Raw genomic sequence first — 18,827 nt, forward strand, 5'->3', positions numbered from 1 at the left:
AGGGTTAAGGTGCGATCTACTGAGGCAAATCAGAGAGGCCAGGGGTCAGTCCTGCCTGCTTGCTCTGGACTCTGCTGACATTAACGTTATTAACTTTATCGACATTAAATATATCGAGCTGGATACTTGCTCTGTTGCATCGGGTTTTATGGCAGTGCAACTCCACTGACTTCAACAGTATTTCACTGGCATACAACCAGTAAAACAGAGTGGAGAATCTGCCACCTTTCTCTAGTTTTACTTCAAAATCCCTGATGTCCAGAGCTGATGGCTCCAAAGCCCACTCTCCACCCTGGCAGGAGTGCAGAGTCAGAGGCAGCACTGTGTGGGCACAGCACAGGTCATTCTGGGATTTGTCCTTTAGAAGCATTTCAGTGGCTGGCTGTGAGCACCCTCCTGGATAATATGGAGTTAATCGGTTAGATCACAAATGTCCATCCATCCTCCTGGGACACGTGCTGGCACATCTTCAAAAGTGTTCCGGAGCTGGCCCACTCACATTTTGTGTTTTAAAGGCTCATGTGTGAGCATGGACACCCGGTTCAGCATCTGGGTCCTCCTGGGTGTAACATGAGTTGGGTGCCAACACCATAGCAGTCAAAGCCTTTGAGCCCATGCATGCAGGCCATGTTGCCTAGCTAGGCTTCTTCACCTGCAGCAGTGCAGATCCTCAACAGGGGACACACGGAGGCTGGGAAGCAGGGTGGGAAGTTTCACATCTGCAAAACCTTTAAATCAGAAAATGTAATTACCCCAGCTTGACCGGGTTCTGCATCTGATGTATACAATGGCATCTTCTAACATCCTGGCTACGACATCACTGCTTATGGCATTTGCCTGTCAGCTGAGGTCCATAATACATTTTTCTTCCATTTTTACCCACAGCTTTGCAAAGGAGCAGAGGTTGCAGAGTAGTGACATGTAAAGCACTAGTGGTTCCAAATGCAACCTGGAAGGACAGGGCTGCTGGATAAATTAGAGGCAGATTTCCACAGATACTTGGGCATCTCTGGATGCAGATCAGTGCCTACTTCAGATTTTTAAAGTTTCCAGGCTCCGTGTTGCCACTGGGAGTTGGGAGCACATGGGCTTTTGAAAATCCAAGAGCCTGAAACATATTTAAGCACTGTTGCCTATTGTTTCCTCGGATCAAGACAACTAAACTCTTTGAAAGCACTGGGCTGCTGTCAGTACCTATCTGACCTTCTAAACACTAATAACCATTTGCATGGTCTGCAAGCTTGAGGCCTCATCTGACCAAAGTTAAATTATATCCATTGATTTCATCATGGAAGTGATGGTCCACTCCCAAACATGCCAAATTCATTTATGTTAGGGCTATGGCCTGGAATGGCATTTTTTCATAAGAATTAATGGATCCTCATTTCTCCTGTTCAGAGTCAGAGTTTAAACCTACAGGCCATTCCCAACACAGCTGAAACAGAAAATGAACACACTGAAGTGAAATTTTCAAAGTGACATTTGAATCCCCTCTCTCTGATGAAATCCCACCTATTGATCCAGTCAAATGACTGCAGTCTCCATGGGTCCATCCTGCAAAGCCTCCTTGACCAGCTTATTACTGCAATTCTTCAGGTGCACTGTGACCGTCTTTCAAGAGAGGACAGCTGCCAGCTAATCAAGTGGAAAAATGAAAACTCCCAGAGATTAAATCCTAGTCCTGGTGAAAGCTATGGCAAAATTCCCATGGAAATCAGTGGCTACATGTATCTTAGGGCATCATCTCAAGTCTGAGTTGCCACTTGAATACTGACTTCCTGATTTATGCAGTGGGTTTGACTTGGAATAAACTAATGTATTGTCCTTTTCCCAGTAGCTTGAGCACTGAAGGGCTGGCTTATATGGGAGCCATTCCCCTAGGGGTGTTGTAGTGGGGTCCAGCTGGCTTGGGTCAGACTGTCCATGCTCTGGGAGACTTTGTGGTTTCATGGCTGGCTCTCTTTGCTCCTTCCATACCCTCCACCACTTTCTCCTATCATTCCACTACAAAAAATTTACCTGCTCTGGTCTGCAAAGGAGCTCTGCTATTTCTGGACTGCTACCTACAAGAACAGCTTGGGATGCTAAGGAAAACTAAATCCTTGTGAAAAAACAAAACTGGGTCCTTTGTGGAAAAATGTTGTGACTCTCCATTGGAGGGCTGTAGATCCAGATCGATTTTCCTAGCAAAGGGGAATAACTAATCTAAATACAAAAAGGAGTCTGTTATGGTGAGATACAAAAGCATGGGGTTATCTGTCAGGCTCGAGATTGGTCTTGATGAAGTATAGTGCTGACAAGCCAATAATGAGCTGAGGCCCATAGCGAGTCTGCAACAAGCTGGGGCTACTTGGCTTGACTAACTGAAGTCCAAATTCTGGCATCGTTGCTGGAGGCAGGACAAGCATAGTCAAAAGAAGCAGGATTTTTTCTTGATTTCCAAATAAGAGTATCACAGTTCATACGCCTTGTGTGCGGGTGCATGTCAGTGTGTGCTAATGCACATGCCTTCCCTTGGCTTTAAATGGTCTCTGACTATAAAAGTTAATAGCTTTGATGCAGCATTCCTAAAAGGAAGTGTTCGTCAATTTTGCTGTAAGTGTTTGAGCGCAATAGTCTTAATTCAATGTGTCAGATAAGAGAAAATCATGTTGGCTTATATTTATGATTTATCACTTCTATCTCGGCACTAGAGATGTTTGGAGAGCAAACTAACTCTTCAGTTTGTGTTTTGCTTTGCTTTGGTTTTTTAACAATCTAAGCCTTGCCAGGCAAATCCGTAACACTTCTATACCAGTGTCAGATCTGCGGGGGAATGGGTGGGAAGATGCATCTGAAATGCACTGAGGTGGTATTTTTGGTAAGTCACAGTTTATGCGACTTAAAAGGGAAGGCAGAGATTTGAAGATAGGCAAGAAGTGAAGACAAGTTCATGATGGCTAGCTGAGGCCCATGTTACTGCACAGGCCAAGGAGAGCCACACTGCCACACCCAGGGGAGCACTGATGCCTGCTATTTCATGTGGGCACATTCGGAGTTCTTGAGCTGAGGCTGAAGAAGGGTGAGTCTCGACTGTCAAGTTACTAACAGAACCATAAAAAACCAAAGAAACTTGTAGTGAATAAAGAAAAGGCCAGAATGCAAGCTATTTGTTCCAAGGTAAAAGGGACCACCAGATCATCTCAGGAATTTGGGTGCTTAAGTGTCTTTGTTTAGGATTCTGCCCCAAATGCCTTTGATGACCTGGGCCAATATGGGTGGTGTCTCTTATGTTGGTTACAAACTCTCCAGTGGCACCAAAATAAACAGAACAGGATGTAGCATCTTGGTAATTCTACCATCTGGTCATGATGGCTTTTTGAGATTGTTACATACATGAGGCCAAAGTGGGTAGAAAACTGGGCTAATATCAGTTGTTCCAAAACATGCTATATGGTGATTTAGAATGGTTGCTGAAATATTTGTATTAGGTTCTTGCTTTTATAGTAGTGCTGTGCAATACAGAGAATGAACAGCTTCATGGAGATAGCATTGGCTTCCCCCATGTGGGATGCTCTCTTCCCTTTCATGTTGGCCTTGGTAAGTGCACACCAAAGATTTTCCACTTCTGTTTCAGAGGGAATCTCCACCCACCCACAAGTACCAATAACTATTTCCTCTGGTCTTCACAAGCTGTTATGGGCTCAAACACCTTCCCTGCACTCTTTGGGAGAAAAGGCAGATAATACAGGGAGCTGTAGAGCTACACTGATTCTTAGGACCAACAGTAAAGGTACCCAGTTAAAGGACTTGGTGGGGAGCCTCAGATTTGCTTGCAGAGTCCTGTATGTCTTTTCTCACGATCACATGACTATAAGAAATTGTAGTTTTCAATTCATTTTTTGTATGTGGGAAAGAAGATGGCTTTGTGCAATGGCTGTTTAAAAATACTTCAGAAGAACTTGAATCAGTCCATGGCTGCACTATATACAAATTAAAATAATTGATTTTTGGTAGCCTTTTAGGAGATCTATAAATTAAAGGGATCACATTTCTGATACATTTTGGGTGACTTTATTTTATGTTGGCTTTCAGAGTGTCCTCCCTCCCAGAGCTGGAAGTCAGCCACCAAACCAGAGAGCTTCTCACTTTCATATGCTCTGCCCTCCTGTTATAGGAGTCACTGGGTCTCCTTCAGGAGTGCCCATGGTCACAGTGGGTCCTGGACCCATGCCAGCTCTGCACCCTTCCCTTTCATTTCTGCTTTGAGAACTTTACATCAAGAAACAGAAACTGCTCCAAACACAACAAGAACCACCCCTCTGGGGAGTCAGTTTCTCTCCTTTTTTCTCCATCAGTAGAAACTGATACTCTCACCCAGTTTGTGTTGCACCTGGGCTGTCCCCATTCTGTGCGCTGATGGCAATGGGTTCAGCTCTATCTGTGATGACCTAAAAATAGCACTCAATTAACATTGCATTTCAAGAATTGGAAAATTTCCCAGAAGTCCATTCTTTTTTCTTTTTCTGTTTCATTACATTTTACAGTAATAATACACAAGCCTGTAGAAAACATGACGGGTAATGAAAAAATGTAATTAATATAAGCAGTGTAAAGCATTTTTTTTCCCTCTGTTGTCCTTGCAGAAAATTACTGCTTTAAACTGAGCAGGATGTGAAAATGCATAAAGCAAACAGTAATATGCTGTGGTTTGTAAATATCTTATGCAAAATAGTTAAGTCAACTGCTGTTTATTTTTCTTACTTTGTGTCACAAGCTCTTACTTTCTTTTGTTCATTACTTTTTCCATTTGTTCTCTTTTGGGGGCTTGCTCTCTTTCATCTTAAGGAAGTCACTGGCTTAACTATATTTTTTTCTGCTACAGCTAATTCAATCAAACATATAGGACAGGCTATTCCATCTCTTCTTACCATCATCTCCTCCTGTTGCTGGCTCTGAAATGCAACATACACTGCAAAAGTGTAGTAAGCCAGGTTGTCACTATACTGACGATCGGCTCTCATTGTTTTGGGCTTAAAAAAAAAAGGAAAGCACCCTTTTATCCTACAAACAAACAAGTAATTATCTCAAATCCTGCAATAGCTTTATGACAAACTGTAGCATTCATGTTACTGTAGGGTTCTATAGTATTTTTACAAGGTTGTCTGGTCACAGTTCTGGAATGGGCTGTGAGCAATAGGCAGTCAACATTAACTAGGATGGCATGGTATATGCCAGCTCTCCTTGGGATATTTCTCTCTGGCTATCTGTAGAACTTGTAATACCCAGTGATATCTGAAGGTCACAGCAGAGTTTCTGAGCTGAAATACAAAACAGCATTCCAAACACATCTTCTGTGGCCAGACAAGAAACTGCTTATGGTTTATTTTCCCTTCCCCCTCTCCACAGCTGACATCCAGCATTAGTTATTGTTTATTTTTGTCTTGTTCCTGGTTCGAAAGGTTTCCCTTATGGCCCTGGTTTATGTGAACTTTCAGATATCACTCGGGGCTTCTCTGCCTCATCCCCTCTGATGTAGCTGGTTCCCCTGTGAAGGTAGGTTTCCCCAGCTGAAGATCTGTGCCTCTCTCCTGTGGCATTCTGTGCAGCCATTTGGAGTCCCAGATGTAGGAAATGAAATAATCCACGCTCATACAGTCATGAAAGTGCCCATCTGGCACACAGGAACATCACGCATTGGAAGCACACAAGCGTGAGCTCACTTTTGTTATGGCATTTCATAAACAGAGATGCAGCGAGCCAGCAAGTAAGGTCCTTTGGATAATAACAATCGTTTCTACCACACGTTGTGTTTAAAAAATAGGGAAAGAAAAAATCAAGACAAACTGGAAAGATTTGCTCTGAGGCTTCTGAGGAGAAATTTCTACTTATAAATGCTTTTTTCCCGGTGGCCTGTTGTACTTACACCTCTCTGGCTCTCTCCTACTCTCTATGTAGATGCAAGACAATGGTGACAGTTGAAATGTAGCCAGTTAACTCTTAGTTAGCTCTGAAAGCTCTTCTTCCTCACTGTTCAGTTAAAGAAAGAAAATATTAGATCATACTTACAAAAGTGAGTTCTATAAAAACAAATTGCATGTTACTGCTTTCTTATCACTACATAAAACTCACAGAAACAGTCTAATAAATGACCTCACCACTCAATTTTGAAGTATACAAATTAAAGACAGCAACAGATAAGCCAAGAGAGATTAATGTACAGTGTGTGCGCCTGTATGTGTGTGTTTGCATGCCTCTATGAGGCTATACCCATACGCTGTTGACATTCAACCTCTGGAATTATAATTAGGGGAAAAGGCAGATGTGTAAATTCATCTTGCTGGGCAGCGTATATATGTTGCACTAGTCCCTGATTAATTCAGGACTGGAACACTATTTACTCCGAGACACGAGGTTTCTGTTGGGATATGTTGGCTAATAAAGGGGTGGAATATGAGGAAACAATGAACAGTGCGAAATGATGGACTAAGTTCAATACCAGTAAGTAAAAAGCAAGGTTATTTATATTATTTTAGCTTTGTGAAGTAATTGAAAAAAGACACCCTAGGCATTTTGTTGGATGTCATTGCATGCTGTGAAGAAATCTTGGGATGTATTAAACTTCTCAAAAAACCCAACATTAGCCTTCTGACAGTGCTGGATCTTCAGAGGGATTGCTCCTCAAAGGGGTGAGATTTTTAAGGTCACAAAAGAGCAGAGAGAGGTGTCAGGTCTCCTGAACCACTGCTGGAAAACTATGCCCGTTCCAAAGTGTGGGCCTGGACCTGCCAGGGGCAGGGGCATGCCACTCCATGGTTTATGAACATTATAAATTATGGATAATAGTAAAAGAAAATAGTCTCTGCATTCTACATGAGCCATTTTTGTATTGTATTTGGCAAACAATATCTGGTCCAGTATATTTTAAATACTAAGTGCTAAGTTGGGAAAACAAGGAGATGTTTGTAAATATGATAGACCATTACAATATACTGCTTCTCATTTGAAAAGTCATTTGTGCAAGAAATGATTATTGACCCATGATATGTAAATGATCAAAATGCAGAAATTAATATTTGGGTCAACTCATGTATTTTTCAACCATGAAATGAAAAGCTCAGTATTCACATTCCAATTCATACATGAAAGCATTACAGCACTATTACTTGGCTATTGTATTAATTTATTATTGTCTTAGTTAATGATATACAGAGTTATATCTCTACTTTCAAACGAGGAAAAGGCGTTGCTATGCCACAGTAATGTTTCAGCCCAGGAATGTCCCTTATTCTGGACCCTTCTTATACTGGTGACAATAAGCCAAATTCACAGCTGATGGAAGTGAATAAACAGCACTCCTTGCATTAAGGAGCTTTTGGCCCTAATATACTTTAAATGTTGCACAGGGAAGACTATTTCCTGCTTTGCAGCTCCTCTGTTCCCACTGGGATTGATTTTCATCTCCTTCATGTGAGTTTTACACCAGTGTGATGCTCCTCATTTACCGCAATTAATCCAGAAATATAAATCAGCACAGGATCAGTGCATTTAGTACTGTGAGGTAGTTGTCTTTAGTCTCTTATTCTAAGGGGTTTTGCTTCTGCTCACCGCTCCTCTTTCCCTGAGCCATGGGGAAGTCAGTGGGAGTGTGGGGTTTCTAATGGCACTGGTGGGAGTACACATTCATCCTGAGGGAGCTGCAACAGGCCCCACAGCCCAAGGTGACTTTACAGTGAATTTAGTGCTCATGAGACTTGCCAGGTTCTTAGCCCCAGAGACTCAGGTGCTATCTTTCTCCCTAGAAGGAGTGTCCCAAGACCTGGAGCAGCAGTTCAACATTAGTCCATGCTACACTCTGTCCCTGAGGCAGCGAGAAGGCAACGCCATGACTCTGCGATGAGGTACTTCATCTGCCACTCAGTGCAAAGGTGCTCAGCTGAGGCTGTCAATAAGGGACAAGCTGTGCAAGCCAGATCTACAATATGGTTGGCTCTGGGGTTATTATCCATTACATTTCAATTCCATTGGATACCAAGCTTAGCTGGATTGAGTCTGATTTAAGGTCAAACAGCCAAATAATTCATTAGTATCCTATAAACTGTGTGCTCCATCTTCATGGCTTTTTATGCAAAAGTAAATAATGCCCCATTCTTTGTGCCATGGGGTATTGTATCACTTGATGGGTCTATCTCCTTAAAGAGATGCATAATTTAAATACAAATACATGTATGAGTGAAACTCATGCAGAACCATATTTGTGATAGACAAAATGAATGCAGAAAAGATGGGTAAAACAATTTAGATAATACCCAAAAGCAAAGCATCACTGCTAAATCAGGATTAACCCATGAAGCATGATGTGTTTCATGAAAAGACTTTGGTATACTCTAAAAACTACAATGACTCAGATGAATTAAGCAGAGCCGTCCTGCATAAAGGGTGCTCCAGTGTTCATACCTGTTACATACATAGGTCATGCCTATGAGAATGGATCTGATATATATTTTTTTAAAGTTAAAATTATATATAATCATATTTGCATATATGTTATAGATAAAACAAAAAAATTATTGTGCATAAAACAATTTTATAATTTAGATACAAGTTACTTTAACCAGCTTTAAACAGCAATAGAACCAGGTCTATGTGGCTTGCAAGATAATGAAGTCCCAGTATAAGAGCATGTTTGAGTGGTGAAGAACAAATGTGGCTACTCCAGCCCTATATAAAATTGTGATGGAGATGAAGCTGAGGTAGTGGTGGTATTCAGTGATGTAGCCACTGCCCTCATGGTGTGATTTAGAAACTGCCCACAGTGGCCAGCTGTATGGGAGGGGTCACATCCTTTTGGTCCTGCCCAATTAATCATCCTCTGGTTTTCTTAGCCTCTGGTGCAAAAGGCAGACCCATATGACTAATTCTGGCAATAGAGGCCCTACTTGTCAATGAGACCTCCCCTTGATAGAGGCGTGATTTGGTTTTAATTTTCTTGCAGCCCATTCATTTATTTGAGGCTAATGGCTGACATGAATCATAGTGTTATAAGGGAGAAGCACGATTTGTACTATCAGCCTAAAAAAGATGGCATGTCCACCAGGGATGGCAGGAACAGAGGGTGCAGTTTCTTGCTGCTTTGACCACAGGGGAAGAGAAGGATTGGCAGACCCTCTCCTGAAAACCCAGTCCCTTCCCCCTGCTCATCTGGAGGGCAGAATCAGCTGAGAGCACAGCCAAGGTAACATGCTATTTTGCAACAGATTCATGGGGGAATCTCAAACTGACAAGGTGATGATTACTGTGGCCCCAACCAAGCACAGCCTTTGTTTAACTTTACTAGTATGAGTAAGCTAATTGGCATCACTGTGCCTGTATGTGTGCTTAAAAGTTATGGCTGTGTTAAAATGCCTTGGTGGGTCAGGGAATAATGGGTGTTTAGCACCTTGCAGGACATAGCCCTGGGAGCAAGCCTTGCCATGACCTTCTGCAAAGTAGGGGGTGTGCTCCAAGGGCCTGATTTTGCTCAGCCTGTGGTTGCACTGCCCCACACGCTCCACAGCTGCATAATGCTGGGGATTGTCTAAATCATGAAACAACATGTTGTACCAGGGCAGCCAAAAACAACAATAAAATTAGCAGGAGCCAGTCCAGCTGACTCTATGAGAAGCTGCAGAGTTTCAAAATTAATCTTAAATTTACCTCTAACCCTGAAAACAAAACTAATTGCAAAATGTAAGGCTCCCTGAACATGTTAGGGAACTTGATGGGAATACCTCAGAAAAAACACAAACACTTTAGATAAAGCCCCCATTTTAATTGTATCAATTCTGCCAATTAATGATAATGGAAGAGCAGTCCAATTAGCTAAATAGCTAATAGTTTTATCAAGCAGAGGCTGGCAATTTAAAGCAAACAAATTCTTTCTAATTTTATCCCCTTGCACACCAAGATGTTTAAAGGATAATGGGGGATCCAATAAAGGATATTGCTCAAATAGAGCTACATTTAAATCGCCTAATGGCTTTAAGAGTTTTACCCCAATTAACAAAGAAGAAACATGAACATTCAGTGACTTCCAGCATAATATCTAAAAATCTTCATTAAAAAAATAACATATTCTCCAACTAAGGGCAGAATGGAAAACATCACCGACTTTTCCCTTAAAAACACTGATTTCTCCCAAAACAAAGGCTCCTCTGTAACAGCAAAAGTATCAGAGAAAAAGGACTCTCCTATTTAAATCCCAGTATATAAATCATCTTCAAACTATGGTCATTAGTTTTAACATAACTATGGATTTGAATAAAGGAGATTGACCTATCTAACATATTTAAGACCAAATCCTACCGTTACCTAAATCTGAAATAAGTTAAGGCTATTGAAGAGCATCAAAAGCCTTTTCAAAATCAATAGCCAGAACAAATTCCTCATGATCATAATTTTGAGGATAAAAAATCCATTAAAGTGATGTCTTTGATTGCTATTAATGAAGCAATCTGGAATAAATCCAGAGTGATCCATATGGATAATCGAATCTCTCATTTTCTCACATTTTACAGGGCTCAGATTTGGGCCCTGATTTATATGACAGTGAAAGGCAAAAGGCTCCTTTCTTTTTGACACTGGGCTGCCCAGCCTGGACAGTCAATGGCACAGTCTCTAAAGGGAGCTAGAGGAGCAATGCACTCGATGCTTACAGAAAGAAGAGCTCAAATAAATCGGCTTCCAGCTTCTATCACAGATCCCCAAATACCTCTTCTTCACTGCAGGTCTTGTGGAGGTTACTGTGGGCTGCAGAAACCACCAAAGTGCTGCTAATTAACCGGCACAAACCTCCCTCCCTGATATCCCCGCCATCGCTCAGAGGTGCTTGGCACTCTCACTGCCCTGCCAGGCTGAAGCAGAGACAGGGATGGGATGTCACCCATGGGGCAGAGGTGGCTTCCAGGAAAGCCCCAGGTAAAACCTTTGACTGGAGCCTAGCCAATTTTTGAGGGGAGGTAGAAAGACTTTTTCTTCACTGTTAAGCTCCTGTTTCCCCAGTTAAACAGTAAGACATTCAGGCTTCTCTCTCATTTTCTTGAAATAATGCCATGAAGCCAGAGGCAATGCCCTGCCTCAGTCCTGGAGCCGCATCCAGGTCACCTTGGTGGGGTGGGTGCAGAAGGGGCCCTGCTCCTCCCTGGGCGCCCCCCCAATGCCACCCCAGGAACTTTACTTCTCTCCTCCTCTGCCACATTCTTTCCAGACAGGGGACTCCAGCACCTCACCCCTCAGCACCAATTTTATGGCCTCCAGATACATCCTAACCAGTCTCTTCACCCACTAGCAGTGCCCCCTTTCCCTGCACGCCCTGCTGCCAGCCAGGCCAGCTCCATGAGCCAGTCTGTCTTCCTCCCTCCCCTTGCTCCTGCATCTCTTCTTGTCCCACCTGGCTGTTGTCTTCCATAGTGCCTTGGTTTCTCCTTGCAAAGCTGACCGCCACTATTCTGGTTCCCTTGGAGTGGCTGAAAAATTTGCCATGCATCCCAGCCACAGATTTCGAAAATTTCAGCAGAAAACCATTAGTGCTAGAAAAGAATACATAGTTTCCATTTGTGACTTTGTTTTTTGCTCCCTGTAACATCTCCGTACAGTAGGTGCCCACCTCATTCACCTTCCCCTAAAGTCAGAATTGCCTGTGGTCTGAAAACTGTCACATCCTGCAAAATGCTCCTGCCCCATGCCACAAGACCAGGACTTGGCCCCCAGTCTCTGAGCAACACTGTTTCAGTCAGAATTCAATAAAGTGCTTGTATTTTATGAACCTGGTAGAAATCGATTTTTATTTGAAACCAAATTTTAGGTTTCAAGCAAGAACAAAAAAGTTAGACAGCAGGTCAATACGCTTTGTACAGGTATCACACTAGGTCAGAAAGATTCTGAACTTTCACCTTTATTATCACCCTAAATTATCTTTGAGTCAAATTTAATTTCACAGGTGTAACAGCTCCTTTTCCTTCTAATCTACTGACTGCACACTGAAGGTGAAATCTCAGGGGTTTGGGTTTTTTTATATATTTTTATCCAAAGCAGATGCAAAAAGGTGTTTAGAAGACTGATCAATATGTAAGGAATAGTTACTGACAGAACCATCTTTCTCTCCAACAGCTGAAATCGTATATAAAAGCTTTCACTCCGACTTCACAACTAGCTGATTGTCTCCTGTTGCTCCTGGCCCTGCAACTCTTTTCTGCATTTAGTTGCCACTAAAACCTAAGCAACTCTGAGCTGGCTTCTGCTACCAGTGCTGTTTCTATCATGTCAGCCAACTCAATGGATCCATGTCTCAGATGTTCCTCTTTGTAAAAGGGTGCCCTTGGGTGACCAGGGTCAATATAAATTGCTGCTTTTCCTTATGACAGAGCAATTAGGACAGAAGCTGTCTCCTTTCTATTGTTACTAAAAATGATGTAAACATAAAAACCTAAGACCAAGCACACTAGGTTGAACAAAAATACAACTATTCCAGTATTTTATGTCTGTTAATTACCATTACTGGATGTTCAGAATTAGAAGTGTAAGAATAAGTCAAAGGCTGCAGATTTGCTGGTGTTATATGTCCTCCCAGCAATCTGTGGCTTAGGCAATCTTGTCCAGACCTGCTGGTAGCTGGTGGGGTTACCAAAATCTTCAAGCTGGACTGGAGGCCAGCAGTTGACAATTCTTGAGAATATACAGAGATTGCTGTTATTGTTTTAGAGTACAAATAATATTTTTCCTACTTTTTAGAGGTCTGAAATTATACCTGCAACTCATCTAAATGGATCACATTTGTTCTTTATTGCCCACAGCACTAAATAGTTTTCCTCAAATCCTTTAATAGGTTTGAATCTGAGAGGTGAAAGCAGATGCTTTACCACGAGCTTTCTGGAACTTGTGCAGACACAGTAGCTCTGGAAACACCTGTGAAATGTTAAGACGATTGTTAGGTAAAGTGGGAAAATTCAGGGAACCTGAACCAGCACTGGCAACATCAATGTTCTCTACTGGTTATGAGAGAGAACAAGTATTCACTAGCAACATTTGCACTTGCAGATGGTTGTTTCTAAGAGTAAAAGTGCTAAACCGAGGCATTTGTAGGATGGTTTGGAGATTGTGGAGCAGGTTCCATAAAGCTTGACAGCTGGAACACAGCCCAGCAGGTGACAATCTATGATGACCACAGAGCAGCTCCTATGTAAGCTAGATATCTCATCTAACTTAAGGGGTATCCTTAGACAAATATTTGGCCGATTCAGTAGGGAAATTTGATCTGGAAAGTGAAGTGTTTTTCACTTGTATAGAGGCAGTGCCTAAGATGGAAGGAGCAGAGAATGGGGCAGGGGTATAGGAATATTCAGGGTAGAGTGCATCAGTCTGCTGAGCCTGCCTATCATGTTCTTGACATATAAGAACTCTTCTTCCACCATGAAGCAAAGCTATCAAAAGTAAGAGGATTTCTTTGCAGCCAGCCATGGTAAAAGAAGGGATAGATGAAGTTTTCTTCCCGATGTTATTAAGTGTCTCTACCAACAACACTAATGGGCAACATAGCAAATCACAGTCACAGCATTTTCTTTAAACACTTCTGTCACTAGTAAGCTCGGGGACACAGACTGAAAAATACAAATGCAGTTATGAATTCTATTAGCTTTTCTGAAACCAAAGGAAATTTACCACCAGAGGAGAACAAATTCTGCTCCTAGTTAGAGTGATGTAATTCCAAGAAATCTGACAGAGTACTACTAGCAGGTACAGGAAGAATCTGCTCTGAGCTTCTGGAATGCATGTTAGCCTGTGCTGAACAGATATAACTATCTCACTACATTGAGTAAGAGCAAGAGAAACAGAGACCTTTTATGATGTTCTACCCATTAAAAAGAAACGCGAACACAGAGCTTATTTTTATAAATAAATGTGTTACCTGAAGAATAGTTGCACACACTCATTTGCATAGGATTTGGTATACATCTGTGCTCTTCAGTAAATTATTCTAAACCTTGAGTATTTCATATAATTAATGTCAATATGCTTGGCTTATTTGTTATAAAAGAAAAGCATTTCTAATTAGGCTTTTTGATGTGTAAAACTTCAGTATTTCTCCCTAGTGCTTTCCAAATCAGGTTCCTTTTTTTATACTCCTGCACAGAGAGTGTGAAGCTTATGCACCACTTAAGTCTTATTCTGAAGACAGTTTAAATTGCATGTAAGTGATAACTAGGCCATGAGCTGGCCCTCAACATGGGGTGAGGTTCACCTACTACAAGCAATGTCAGAAGTCCACGTAGTATAAGCTGGCCTTGTGACAAGTCAAACATTCCAATTTCCTGTTAAATTCAACCAACACTTTGCATATTTCCATTTATTATAGTGACACATACAATCTACTTTTCAACCAAAGCAAACCCTACTTGCCTTCACTGAACCTCTGGCAAGTCTTTGGGAATAACAAAACCTTCACAGCAGTGACGTTCAGAGGCTTATCACAACACGCCAGGGACACAAGTAAATCTCAAGCAGTAAAAGAGACTACAACTACTGTGAGCTGCCTAGATGTAGCAATAAAGAAGGTCAAGGTAAGAACTTTTTGTACCCTGCAGAAAGGCCAGACAAATTAAGAAGATTTTGCCAAGACAAAGGATTGGTCCTATCAGCAGCAAGTAACAGGAGGGTGGAAAGTTGAGCACACAGACTCCTGTCTCTTACCACTTACCCCTCTTTTTTTGGGGGAGAAACTCAGCACTGAATTTACATTTAAGTAAAACCATGGTACAAGACTGACCAGATGCCTGCTGGAAGCAATGGGAATATTTTCCCTTTACTTTGGGTCTTGGATTGAGCTCTAAATGAGATCAGAGCTAGACCTGATCTGTGAAGGCATACAAGAAAAAGAAATTGTGCTTCTCTATTAAACTGGACAAGCAAAGTGCTTTATGAGAGCTGAAATAAGATGTGAGATTCCATGACAAGCTCAGGTTGTTTTTCTTTCCCATGTAGCTCTCATTTAACACAAAGAAGCTTATTTTCCATATCATGGGGCCCTTGATCCTGAGCAATAAATATAGTATCATCCCTAGAAGCATGAAGGCCCTGCTTTATAGCTTTGGCAAGAGAGTGTACGTCAGCCTTGTTGGTTGATTAGTTAATTCAAACAAGAATAGCAAATTCCTAAAACTTTGGCCAAATTAACATCTTTTTGGCTGCTTCAATGAGCTAATACTGTTGTGGAAACCTGGAAGCAGTAGTCAAGTCTTTGATGATTTATTTAGTAGGAGTCATCTAGTAGCTAATTGTCTGCAATTTTTAACATCATTCATGTGCACTGCTGATTCTTCTTCCAGCATCTGCAGTTTTCTCCTTCAGCTTTCTTAAATCTCTGTATGTAACATTTCCAGACAGCAGTTCAACTTTATCACAAATATTTTTATGAAGTTGCCAAACCACATCCAAGATCCTCAGACTCAAAAGTAAAAGATAAAATCATTCTCAGAGGGCACCTCACCCTTCTCCACCCAGGCACATGAAAAAACCCCAGCTTTAGGCTCCGACATTTTACATTTATAATGAGTCATAGCTTAGTGTTTTGGGTTTTTTTGGCATTGGAATTTTCACCTTTCGATTATTCTCCTGGATTTTTCACTTTGGATCCTTATCAAAAGAGAGAAAATGCTGGTGAGCCATGTAAAAAAAAATCTACCTTTTCTGTCTGTACTGTAGATCTTACCATCTCTGTAGTGCTGGCCCTGGTGAAGTGTATGCCTGTCAGTCACTGCAGATGTACCATAGGAAGAATGAGTGATGACTAGGCAGGGAGGTTTTGGCTGGGAGTGCAGAAGACTTTTGCACCATATTGGCAGTAAGTCTTAGCAGAGATCAGAGTTAGCTAAAATGCTCATGACATTTGATGGCTGTAACCTACATCTTCCTGGGTAGGTTCAAAGAAGAATCTGATTCACTGTGTGATTCTGTTTCCACTATGGTTTAAGGATGGTCCTGATGTCTGTTAAGACATAAAAATATTAACAATTCCAGTCAGATTTCTGGTTAATCTCATGTGATTCTTCATGAGATAGAAAGTTCTTCCTGTTAATTTTCTGCATTCAATTATTCTGGTACATGATTCAGCAATTGTCACATGTCTGTTTTGGGGTGGCTTCATGCCATAAGTGGATGAAGGGCTCTTTATGCCTGGTTGCTGTCTCCTATTTGTATGTTTATGAAGAAGCCTGGGTCGCTTGGGAGATGGAAGATACTCTATTTGGGCAATATTATCACCATCATCTACTATGATCCATGCCTGCAGGAAGATATTTTTGAAAAGAAAAAGTTCCATTTTGCTAATGTAACCATTGTTTAAATGTAAAATATAATTACAGTACCCACCCAGGGTGTATGTTGTTGTGTAATTTTATAATACTACATCTAGATGAGTGTTGGCATTCTACCTACATACTTAACCACACCCAGGAATGCTGGTATTACACAATTACACACATCCTGTTGACTAATTACATAATAATTAGTATTTTTAATATTCAAAGATGCACTCAAATCGGTTATGCAAGATTTTATGTCACTGCAAATTAAAACCAAAACATAACAAATATATGTAGTGAACAATGCTGTTCAGATAGCTTACTGAGCATGGACTTGTCTTCCAGCAGACAGCACATAATACTTCATACTTCATACATCTGAAACATGTTTGGCACACCATCCCTCCCCCACTGTTACTTTGGGTTACACCTGCTTTATAAAACTGTTAAAGTAACTTTGTATTCAACACAGTTAGAATTTCTGTAGTCTGCCTACTTCTGAGTTATGATCACTTATCATGACAGAGATAAGTTTTGGCTGAAAAAGCACTGCGACATGCTGGGGAAGGAAGACTGTTCTTTACAATGGCAATTCTGGAGGGAATCTGGAAAATGCACTTTAAGTCAGCAATTACCCACAAAAATATTCCAAATACTGTTGGTTTAAGAAAGCATTACTGATGAGCCTGAGCCACTGGGATTTGGAACAGGTTTTCCACAAGCTTGAGTGGAGTGTCTTGATTTGGTTCTCATGATGGAGATGAGAAGCCAGATGCAAAGTCTGGCTCATCATTTGGATTTGGGGGCTTTAAGATCACAGACTTTTTGTTGCAACCATATCTTACATGTACTTAAAAAATAGTTTGTGTAACATAACTTCTAAACTTGTCGTTAATCTTAATTCAGTCAAAATTCACAGAGGCGGCACAGAGGCCAAGCCCTGGGTCTGGCCCAGGGCATAGGTTTCTCTTTTCATTATAGTTATAGTGCAAGGTTATAGTCCTATAGGTTATAGTGCAAGACCAACTTCTTTACTGAAAAGTAACTTTTTGCTGCCCTGGTAGGTTAAAAATTGGCATTTTAGTCTAAACATTTGCCTCTTCCAAGCAGTCATTTTTTTAGTGAACCAACACCTCTATGAAAGCAAACTGAGGCTGTTTGGAAGAAGCAGGATGTGAGACTGCTGAAGTAAGCAATACTGCTCAGCTCAGGGACACATGCAAGGTAGCTTCACAAGTGTGTCGTCTGTGTGTCCTCCCCTCCCCCAAGCCTCAGAAACCCCTTTTCTCTACCCCAAATATCAGCAATACAGTCAGTATGGTACTGCACTTCTCTGCATCTGGAAGACACTTAAAAAGAGGCCATCTTTTTGAGTTTGTAACCAGGGCTTGTGTTACTTCTGAAGACTCTTATGTTCACTGCTTTCTTACCTGGTGTGCTTCACCCATGAGTCTGGCAGATAAAAAATTTCTGAGGGACAGGGGAACCATCCTCACCTGTATATCTTGGTCACAACTGGCAATCACGCAGCAACCTGATTTCACATTGAGAACCAGTGTTTCTTCTGAGAGCAGTTGCTTGAGAAACTGTTCTTCAAATATGAAGCCCCAGTTGACATGATTGGTCAAATCCCTCTTTTCTCTTCTTTCCTAAAGAAAAACAATGTCACAATGAACTTACACATTTTGCTATTCCCCCCCAGTAGAAATGCTGTGGCTTATTTGCATATATGATGAACAGTATTTCATTACTGAAAATAGTCCAAAACAAAAAATTGCACCTGGCTGACAACATAAGACCAACTTGCTTCCTGATGTGATTTTAAATGGTTGAGATATTAAAACATTGAAAAACGGGGTTTATAATGGAAATACTGACAGACTATTAACTATAGCGGTGCTGCTCTAATAAATGGAATAGCCTGTCGTAATCTCTAGTTCATAAATATGCAAATACAAGGTAGAGGATTTGCTCCAAAGGATGTCTCTATAATTTTAACTGACCTTTGCTGATACTAAATGAGCCTGTTGCTTCTGGTTTTGAGCATTAAATAGAAAGTAGAGGGAATCCTGTCTCTCTGCATTCAAGGCCCACTCCAGCTTCCATCAGCGCCAATGGCAAAATGCTCACTACCTTCAACAGGAAAAAAATCTGGCCCCAGAACATCTAGAATGTGAGAGGCCTGGCATTAAACTGAACTCCTGACTGTACTTGATTTTAATTCTGTTCTCATCTGTGTTAATTATTATTATATTAATTCTTCGGTTTGGGAGAAATTAAGCACACATTCGCCCCATGTGTCAAAGAGCTTGACCTGCCAAAAGGCACTCACTTGTTCAGTGATAAACAGACCATCAACACAATGATATAAATGTTGAATTTTAGCCAGTTTCCTGCTCTGGACCAAATGGAGGTAAATCCACCGACTTAATATTTAATAACCTAAATGTAATTTCTTTTTTGTGCCTCACATTGCACAGTAAAGAATTGGATGGCTAGCAGTTTTGCAGATTC

Source organism: Strix uralensis, chromosome 8 (genome assembly GCF_047716275.1).
Source record: "Strix uralensis isolate ZFMK-TIS-50842 chromosome 8, bStrUra1, whole genome shotgun sequence".
Lineage (NCBI taxonomy): Eukaryota > Metazoa > Chordata > Aves > Strigiformes > Strigidae > Strix > Strix uralensis.